This window comes from Gymnoscopelus braueri (genome assembly GCF_963280865.1).
Source record: "Gymnoscopelus braueri genome assembly, chromosome: 2".
In the NCBI taxonomy this organism is placed as follows: Eukaryota; Metazoa; Chordata; class Actinopteri; order Myctophiformes; family Myctophidae; genus Gymnoscopelus; species Gymnoscopelus braueri.
In genome coordinates, this window is record NC_137604.1 from 34610421 (window position 1) to 34621030 (window position 10610).

Consider the following 10610-nt stretch of genomic DNA (forward strand, 5'->3'; position numbering starts at 1 on the left):
TCCTGAGTGACACTCCCCCATGTAAAACCATGGGCCACTGTCAGCTCAGGATCCTCCTTCTCATGCCATAGCCTTCCTTATATCCCCACTGTATCACAATTATGGCTGTCATGATCATGACATTTTACATGACTGATTAATTGTCATACAAATAGTTGCGATAAACGATTTAATTGCGTTTTTGGCATTGAACATTGGAACATATGAAGAATAAAAAAAAATATGACAAACAACTTAAATATATAAATAAATGATTTAATAATGTTTTACTTTCAAAATATATTTAAAAAATAGTGCAAATAGACGACCCCCCCCCCTGTTGTGTCACTGACCGCATCTTTCTTCCAGTGTATGTTGAAGACAAGTCTGAGTGAGGAGGTTTGATGGAGTCACAGTTTGATACAATTTGATTAGATCAGACTTTAAAGGATGGTGAACAACAGATGGTGAACAGCTGTCAGAAGATTGTTTGTCAACACAACTGCTTTGTCATACGATTGTGTCAACCACCAAAAGATCTTCAACTTGAAAACGTGACATGTTGCATACAGTATATACATTTGCCATAAGGTTGGCAGAGAGAGGAGGAGGATACAGTATGGGGCAATGAAAGTGCCCCTCTTCACAGGATGAGTACTGTTGCAGTGAGAAGATGAAATGAATGGAAATTATTGAAATATTTCAAAAATATCTAAAACATAACATGTGAAAAGCCATGGCCTATTGGCAGCATGCACAACAACAAATGAGGCACTGATTGGTCCAGCTGTTTGCAAGATTAACCCCGGTCTGGACAAACAAACAGACCCTCTTCTAGACAGCTCACCTCCTACAGAGACACGCCATAATACATAATACTGAGGGATTCCTTGATACTTTAATCCTAATATTCTTAACTTATTTATTAAAAGCAAGGCCTAGTTGGTAGCCAAACCTATGTCAATACATACAGTATACTCTGACACTCTGGGTAATTTCACTTAGGTCTAACACAGAGAAAGACACTGGAGAACACGGATCTTCTCTTAAATCCTATTTAATCAGCAAACACAACCCATGTTTTGACGCCGCTGTGTCTTCATCAGAGTCAAAACAGACACAGTTGCATCAAAATGTTAGTAGTGTTTGCTGATTCAATATTTAAGAGAAGATCCGTGTGTTCTGGTGTCTCCGGGTTAGTCCTTCAAATGCCTGATGTATACTTGGAGTTGGTTGCACGCCATATCTTAGATGTGTTGAAAGCTTGTAGTCGATCTGCTATTTTTGGTGCATGACACAGGTGCACAACAAAAGGATGACTTCACCCATTTTCAACCTATCTTCATATAATTGGTCTTAATGCTCATTATAATATGGTACAATTCTTTTCTACTTGGTCTGGGTCTCATAGGAAGGCTGTGGACAGTTAAGAAAAGCCGCCTACCAGTGACATCATCATTACATCATTAGGCAGGTTTTTTTTTTTACTTTTTCACTTTGTTTTTTATTAACGCTAATAATAATGGCTTCCATTACAGCATCCAGGAATAGAAAGCCTGCCGTTTCTATTAGCTTGGATTCCCCCTCGATGATGTCACTGGTAGGCGGGTTTCTGAACTGTCCACAGCCCTCCTCTGAGACACAGACGGAGTAAACAACAAGACCAGGAGACCTGGTTCTGCCAGACCCAAAATGAAGTCCTAGTATGTAACACACCTACAAACCACTTTATAACTGAAGTTCATGATGTCATGAATAGTTTGTGACGAAAGGGGACGTCACAAACTTTTTTTTGGCTGGGGCCGGAGGACAAATGACCCCTGCCCATGTATGGACGAAACAGATACAAAGCCTCATGTAAGCCCGACCCCTTGGGTCTGGCAAAAATTTTACCATAATGTGGTAAAATTATTATAATGACCATTAGAGTGGCCTTTTGGCCTGTGTGTCAATTGTGACATTTTTGACAGCTAATGTAAATCTTTAAAATACAAAATGATGACTGCACAACACCTCAATCACATTCCTGTTACGGAAAAGCCTTGTTTGGATAAAATATTACAAGTAATATAACAATTACATCAGCATATTTAATTACAATTATCGCATTTGCATGAATTACCCGTCTTAAGATAAGGACAGGCAGTCCAGAACATTATGACGCCATTGGCTACAATACATACATGCTTTATACTTTGTTCTTTCTCATTTGTGGCATTTTGGCACACTGGACCACTGAGTCTGAACGTAGAACCAATCTATATGTTTCTGGTGAATAATCATGTGAGTGTGCTTACTGTATAGGAGCAGCAATAGAAAATAATGTATAAAGTGGGAGAGGAGTCAATATGCTTTTGAGAAATTCAATGCTGAACCTTCTACAATAATGCCATACAGTGCTATAACAACTTAAGAGTTTCTGATAATGGCATTTCCCTGCAAACTAAAATGACTCAATTCTCATGTCTGTCATCAGCTTAACCCCACACAATGTTCAGCAACACATCCATATTTGGAGAACAGGAAACTCCATGGTCAGCAGCATCATGCAGTTCTTTCTCAGATAATTAACCAACTTCCCTCTGTGATAGGGGAGAGAATACATCTACAGCTGAAAACAAGACCTTCTCTGATCAAACATGCAACAGTTACCAGAGGGAAACTTGGGGATTTTGGGAAGATTTGACTGTCAAACAGTCACTTATTTACACTGACAAAATCCAAAAAAGTTGCTAATATGTAGAGTCAAGTGTAGAGTATAGAAGCAGAGGCTCCATGTTGCTAACAATGTTTACAAAACACCAATGTTTGTAACATTTAGGAAAAAACATTTGACCAATTAGGCTAATTAAATAGCTGAAATGTTATGAGTTGCACTACCATCCAAAATTCTTAAAAGTCTACCATGTTTTTGCTTGTGAGTAATAGCCTAGAGCAAGGGTCTTCAACAGGGGGTCCGGAACTCCTAGGGGTCCGCCAAATCTTTCTGTGATATAGGAACTTTTTTTCTTTACATTAACCACTTGAACCCTAGGCAGGCATCCCAATTCTGAAGGGAAAATTATCCCAAAATAGCAGATCTACATTGCAAGCTCACAAGCAAGGCTTTGGTTTGGTGTGTAGAGGGAATAATACAAGTTTTTAGGTTTTAAGTGGTTAACTGTCTGAAAATACACAATAGCATGGATCCAACACAACGCTTCACATTGATAGTGCTGTCAAACAAGTCTATGAATCTATCTGAAAAAGTTTAATCTACAACCCAATTTTATACAATATGTAGTGGGGTCCCTGACTCCCTGCTTCATCTCTCTCTCAGCTAGGGGGTCCTTGGCCTGAAATTCGTTGAAGACCCTAAATAGAGAAACAAAAAGCGACAGGCGCGCTGTGCTCAGTGTAGGATGCGCGTCTATAACCGCAAGTGGACGTGCATTCCAACATCACCATGCAGGAAGCGAACCACGTCGTATAAAAGTGCGAAATATACTTACATAATATATGATGTTCGTCTGGTCAGGGGGTACTTTGGACTGCTGCAGGTACTCCACAAACGCACAGACCACCAAATGACCCTGATAAAATACGGGGTCTTACCATTTAAACAGCGAGGGAGGGGGCGTGGAGCAGCACGGAGTAGATCCTCCTCTTTCATCCCGTCTATCATCAGCAGCATCCACCATGCGCACATGGTTCATTTTTGTTACCAAAGTAAAAGTATCAATACTGCAATGTAGAAATACCCTGTTACGAGTAAAAGTCCGGAATTCTAAATTTACTTGAGTAAAAGTACAAAAGTTTTGGTGTCAAAATGTAGAGTACCAAAAGTAAAAGCACTCATTATGCAGAATGTCACATTTTGCAAGTTTCCAAATGTATAAAATCCTTTGAAAATAGCAGATCTACAAGCTCACAATGTGTAGCTTGAGCTTGTAGATCGGCTATTTTCAAATAGCCAAAGTATAGGGCTGGTGGTTAATGTTTTTTAATAATAATCCAAATCTAGTAACTAACATTTTCAAATAATTGTAGTGGAGTAGAAGTAAAAGTATTTAAAATTGGAAATACTCCAGTAAAGTAAAAATACCTCAAAATGGTACTTACAGTAGGCCTACTTGAGTAAATGTACTTCCACCATAGCTCACATCTTGTTGCTGCATGAGAAAAGTCATATAGACACTTTTTTCATCATGACAACGTGCGGACAGATTTAGGACCTGCACTTACAGACTTATCAGCTTATTCTTACTGTGTGCTTAGTTACATACACAAACACGGAACAGTTACACACACACACACACCCAAAGGACCACAATGGAATAAGCTCTTAGACTTTATTATGTCCTTTATTATATCCCTTTGACAAATATTGTACAAAGATAGCTTATAATGCCTGGTATGAGTGCATAATATTATTTAGGCTTACATGAAGGCTATATACATCTCATATTTAAATGTTTCCAATAAAAATGTCAACCAATCAGTCAGTCATTCAATCAATCAATCAATTGTATTGAAAAATGTTTTGTCTCCTGTGGAAATTATAGGCAAAAAGAGGTTACTCTATGTGCATGTGAATGTTTGCGTGTGTATTTGTGTATTAAAGTTAGTTTTATAAAGTTAATTATTTCAGTGACAGTTGGGATGAAACCGATGACCAACTGCTAAATGATAATGACCAATCCAAATTATAGTCTATGATGAGTCAAAACTAATGCAATGTTTATTATTTTCACCATTCAATTTAAAACAGAAGTCTGCACAACATGCCATACGTTTTAGTGACACTGGGTTTACCACGATGTCACAAACATCCACATATTGCATAAACTCCTCCCACACTAAATTGGTACCATGAATAGTTTTGGCGATCAAATCCCCAAAACCCTTAAGGCCCAGAGGTTATGGGATCTGCCCTTATACATTTAGGAGATTATGTAACCCAGTCCCACATCTTACAATAAATGCACCGAATCTCTGTACGTGTGTACGTCTGTAATCCATATTCGACCGACCGACTTCAAATTCGGCACACAAGTCGCAGACGACCCGAGGGAGTGCAGTGCCCAGCGTCGAGTCGGTCAAATAAGCGGTAGTCCAGAACACCAGAAAAGGCTCTGGCCATGTAGCCTGGTAAACCAGGCTACTGGCCATGGCCCAAATGAGCCAATTGATTGCCATGCCATGCCAACCCCAGCCTTAGCTTGATTTGGCAAATTCCCCACACCTGCCATTTGATTACTTAGTCAATCTACTTTCCACGGTCAGTTTGCACTTCAGACATCCTCCACACATTCTCCACAGACGTTTACCACAGCACAAGGGCTTCCCAGAACTGCTGATCCCCCTGATATGCCCATATGTGGGCATGCCCATACTGTATATGGCCATATACTGATAACATCAGGGATCTCCATATATGGGCATAAAAGGGACAAGGACAGACAGATATAGAGATCTCCATATATGGGGCATAAGAGGGACACAGACAGACAGACAGACAGACAGACAGACAGACAGACAGACAGACAGACAGACAGACAGACAGACAGACAGACAGACACAGAGATCTCCATATATGGGCACAAAAGGGACACAGACAGACAGACAGACGGTAACAATGGGTACTCTGGCAATGGGTATAACGGGTATTGCATCGTTCCCAACTTGCATCGTTCCTGAGTAGGCCGGTGCCCGATGGGCACAGCTGTCCATAATCCTTGAGTGTCAGTAGAGGATTGTAAAACCTCCTTTTACTACTAGACCTGTGTGGCACAGGTCTAGTAGTATAAATCCTGGAGGTTTTACAATCCTCTACTGCCACTCAAGGATTATGGACAGTCCTCATATGGAAAATAAGCTGTCCTCTGCAGAGGGATCCCCCACAGCATCTTGATTTGGAGAGAGATTCCCCTACACACCGCTGGAATGTGCGTGTGCATACCCAAGTGTGTGTGTGTGTGTGTGTATGAGTATCTGTTAAGGTGAGGTGCACATCTAACGCAAGTGTCGCTGCTCATTGCATTCCACTATTCAACCCCCTATCCCCACCTCCCACTACAACGTCTTTCCAATGGAACTTCCTATATAAGGACAGTGTTCTATTTGGTCCAATAAATCAAGCTGCTGTTTGATGGCCTGGGCCTGTTCTGCGCCAGAGACGCACTGTGCTCCGCCGGTATGCATGTGAAACCAATATGACAGACCCAGCACCTCGAGGAACTGGGCTCTCGTTCTGGTCATCATCAAGGAGGCGAGGGTGGTGGTGGGATGGTGTTGGTGAGGCACTGGAAGACACGAAGACTAGAAAGGAAGTGGAGTGAGCAAGACAGAGGTTACAAGAGAAGAAGGGACAGGGAGGGGGAAAGAACATGACAGGAGAAGAGAAAGGGGAAGGGAGGTAGGGAGACAGACAACGGAGGAGGGGGGAAAAGAGAGAGATACACTGAACAGAGGTTGCAGTGTGTGCCATATAAGGACAGTGGGGTCTGTATGGAATCTCGGCTGCTTTCCGTGTTACTTTGAGAGTGTAGCACAGCCAGGCACCCCAGGCCCCAGTGTCTAAATATGGTCCAGCAGCGCAAGCATTGCTCAAACAAACAATGTTGCTTCTATGAGGATAACTTATTTACTTGTTGTTTACGGTAACTGTCACAGATGATAAACCTGCTGGCCCATGAATGGACATGATGGGTATATCACTCAGCAGCTCAATGAAACTATATTGTATGTCTGTCTATGGCTGGCATTTGTTAAGTTCTTTTTTTTTTTTTAATACGTCAGTGCACGCCTTCAGTGTGATGATGGGCTATCAATTCGCTCACTCAATTTGTTCTCTAAGTTATTTCAGTTTACTTCAATGTCATCATTCAGCGCTCGACGATCAGTGGGAAGGTCATATCTCAAATTCCTTATCACCATGTGATTATCCATGCAAGGAAGGAGGACAGGAGCCTGAATATCTGAAGGGTTCAAGTGGAAGAAGGGAGACACAGTTTATGCTGTCAGGAGGATTTTGTCCTGAGGTCCAGCCAAAATACATTCCAACATTTGGCTCTCTGAGCTGGAGCATCATCATTGACCAGTTTAATGAAGCAATGAATAAAGTGATTAAAACTGCACAGTTACAAGAAGAGGGTGTGGATTTGGTGTCAATATAAACATATTTTGATGATTACACTTACAGTAGACGGGGAAGCCACTTAAGGACATCTAGTTTTGAAAAATAGATGTAAGGCTCCTCATAAATAATATTTATGCGGAGCCTTCTACAGGTTCACTGACTGAAGGAGTCGGTCGCTTTACCCCTTAACAGTTCTGTGCAAGTGGAGTGGCAAGGTTCATGGGACTTTCAGTATAAATTATTGTTTGAGTTCAATTTGAGGGACTATGTGCTGGGTGATGGGGTTGTCAAAGACAACCGACACCTTTAGGTGGGACCTATGTATAACAGTTCAGTGTATTAACAGTTCAGTGCTTAGGTTCTACAATGAGGAGGAGGAAGATGCGGAAGAAATCCACCAGCTCCAGCCTCCACCATAACAGCCTCAGCGGTGGCCTCCATGATGAAATTCAGAGCTACCCAGCAGATGGGAAATGACAGCGGAGTGGTCTAGTGAGGGTACCGTCACTTCAATCTTGAGACCCCCCTCACAGAACGAAGCACACTGGTCAGCCGCCTAGGACGGGCACACCAAGGGACTTTACCTGAGCTGCCAGCTCAAAAGTCAACCCTGCCGGTCCCTGGTAGACACCTAGGTCTGACATTTTCCTGGTGGGACCAGGCGTCCTCCCAGACACTTTCAGTGGTGTGGTCACCAACCAACATATAGCTAGCTAGTCAGTCACTTGTTCTGTGCTAATGGAGCACAAAGGCTCAGGCCTTTTAGTATACAAGCTAAATTGTTGTTTCAGTTATGCTCATGTTTTATAGTGATGTTCTGCCTGACTGACAAAATAGCCACTGTGATGCTGCCACCTGTTGTGATTAATTATCTGGACCACTAACGGACCAATGTGTTTGTGATGTACTAGATTTACAATATTGTCAAATTGACACATCTATTGCATAAATAAGTTGCATATTCTCATCATAGTTTCCACTATTATGGCCACAGAAGGCCAACTTCTAGAGTTGGCCTTCTAGAATGGACTGCAAATGCATGTTAATTTGAACCAGAAATAATTGTTGCTGCTGTGAGACACCATTTGTGAGACACCATTGTACCCAATAGTATTTGTACAGCTGTTTCTTACACATAACCAATTTATACAGTGGAGTAATGCAACCTAATTTAACCTGCCAAATACAAAACAGCAGCCATTCAATTTCCACTGCTTATATAGCTGTTTCCAAGAGCATTCATATCTGGTGTGAATAAACTGGGCGCCTAAGGGCTATAACCATTGTTATGAGAGTCTAAAAGCTCCATATATTGTATATTCTCTGAAGAAGGCTTTAGAAAATGCCATGCATCTGATCACAAAAACCAGTAGGGTTAATACTGCAATCCAAAATTGGTAGGGTTTAACATCTACAGAGCATGTTGATGCATTGTAAATTCTATAGCAATCTAACCATTAGTTTTCAAGATATCTTGTTTGGGTAGACAGACAGACAGACAGACAGACAGACAGACAGACAGACAGACAGACAGACAGACAGACAGACAGACACACAGACAGACACACAGACCAACATTGCCATCCTTAGAGCCCTGCAACTAGCAGGCCTAAAAATACATTTTGGTCTGGAGCAGACGTGGGTTCTGAGAATGATGTATGCATGGAGGTCAAGAGATGCACCAGAGTACTATTTCTAGTGCCTCTATTCCCAACATACGCATATACAGCAAAACTATGTTATAACTTATGCTGGGACTTAAAAGCAATGAATTAGGGAAAGTGTATAAACACATTGGATACATTAACAGCTACTCTTCCTGCAGACACTGTGTGTGGTTAGTAGTTACTTATCTTTACAGCTACTTACCCCTATAGACATAATATACAAAATATTAAAGCCACCTGAGCTGTCTGATTAAATATACTAACCAAATGAGGTCCCCTACTGATTTTACTTTTTAAAAGTAGGGTAAGTGATATTTTATGGTTAAAACAAAACGGGCTGTGTTTGTTCAGTAAGAGGGGTCTCTCCAGCTCTTTAATAAACAGAAAATACATTTTCAGGAGTTGCCAATTTCAGGAGAGAGTACCCATTTATCAGGTTAAATTTGTGTCACCACTTCCAATTTCACTTGTTTAATCTGTAGCCTGTGTGAGTTCTCTCTCCTAATTGGATAAAATTGCTATCCTGACCTGAAGATGCATTTTCTGTTTACTAAAGAACAGGGCGACTCCTGTTACTGAACAATGAGTCACAATATAGAGCTATTTAACACTTATTTTAGTAAAAAGATATCACAGACCCGACCTTTTATTATCAATTAATTATATTATTATTATCAATTAATAACCAAAAATTTATAAAATTAATGTTAATCATGAAATAGAGAAATACATAAAAAATGAGATAGGATAAAGACAGATTATTAAACCTTGAAGTAACTAAGACATACAGTAGATTGTGAAAAGGGGGTGTCAGTCCTAAAATCATTATCTGGAGTTGAACTAAAAATGATTAATGGCCAGCACTACAGATGATCACTTCCAGTTTGTGCTTTAAGTTGGGTCACCCTTTGAGTGAGATAAGAATGTCAAGTTCCCTTTTATGGCCACAGTAGATGTTTGTGTGACCTGCACTGGCTATGGGCCACACATGGACGTCACTAGAACTTCACAGCCAGCGTTCCAGAGCTGCCCCATGGAAAAGTCAAAGCACAGTAGAGAGCGACAGAAAGCAGCCGATTGCAGCTCGGGTCTAAATACAGTACATGCAGACTGGATTATCAACCTGTACTCCTTGGGCCTGGATACACCCAGTAGCATCAATTAAACTTAATTCAGCCAGCTCCCCACAGGAGGATTTTGACAAATGGAGAACAGAGGCAGTCAGGCAATACACTTTGAGGTAGTAAGGAACCATAATAACAAGTGAGTGGAGCTTTTTAGAGACTACATAACATCTGGTAACCTCTGTGCTCTGACTCATTTGTCCCGTTTCCTGCAAACCAATAGTAACAACCTTGGAGGGGGCTCACCATTCTCTCGCTACGCCCTACAGGCCAACTAAGGCACTGGTTCTCAAACATTTTCATGTCAGGGACCTCCAAATTAATATTTGACTGCGGACTCCCATCTGGATACATGATTTGCGTTACTAAAATGTTTTACAAATATTCAAAAATGTCAGGTTAAACGGATTTTGATGATATATTTACACATTTTGCTGGGGACCCCACTTTGGGAACTAAACCCTACGCAGACTAAACCATAAGAATAGAATTTCCCCAGGTTGCCACAACTGAAAGCTTATAAGTGAGGTTAGACATTTGACGGAGAATCACCAGTAAATAAATTACCGCCATGAGAAATGACAAGGCTATGTCAGAATGCATTCAATTCTTGATATTGAAACATTCCCAAAGTATGATTAATATGACTATTATGTAGCAACCTCTTTGGTGAGGTTGCCACCATGTGGTGCAAAGATGAACAGCAACATTACATCCATA

At 41.0% G+C, this 10610-nt stretch overlaps 1 protein-coding gene across 4 annotated transcripts in view; it reads right to left on the reverse strand.

The window, feature by feature from the left end:
- Window positions 1–3577, reverse strand: part of myh11a (myosin, heavy chain 11a, smooth muscle) — a 43205-nt gene extending 39628 nt beyond the window's left edge. For all 4 annotated transcript variants that reach the window (XM_080444837.1, XM_080444838.1, XM_080444839.1 and 1 more), the window contains exon 1: window positions 3471–3577. The gene's annotated coding sequence lies outside the window, so the exon portion shown is untranslated. The remainder of the gene's footprint in view (window positions 1–3470) is intronic.
- Between the last annotated feature and the right edge of the window lie 7033 nt (window positions 3578–10610).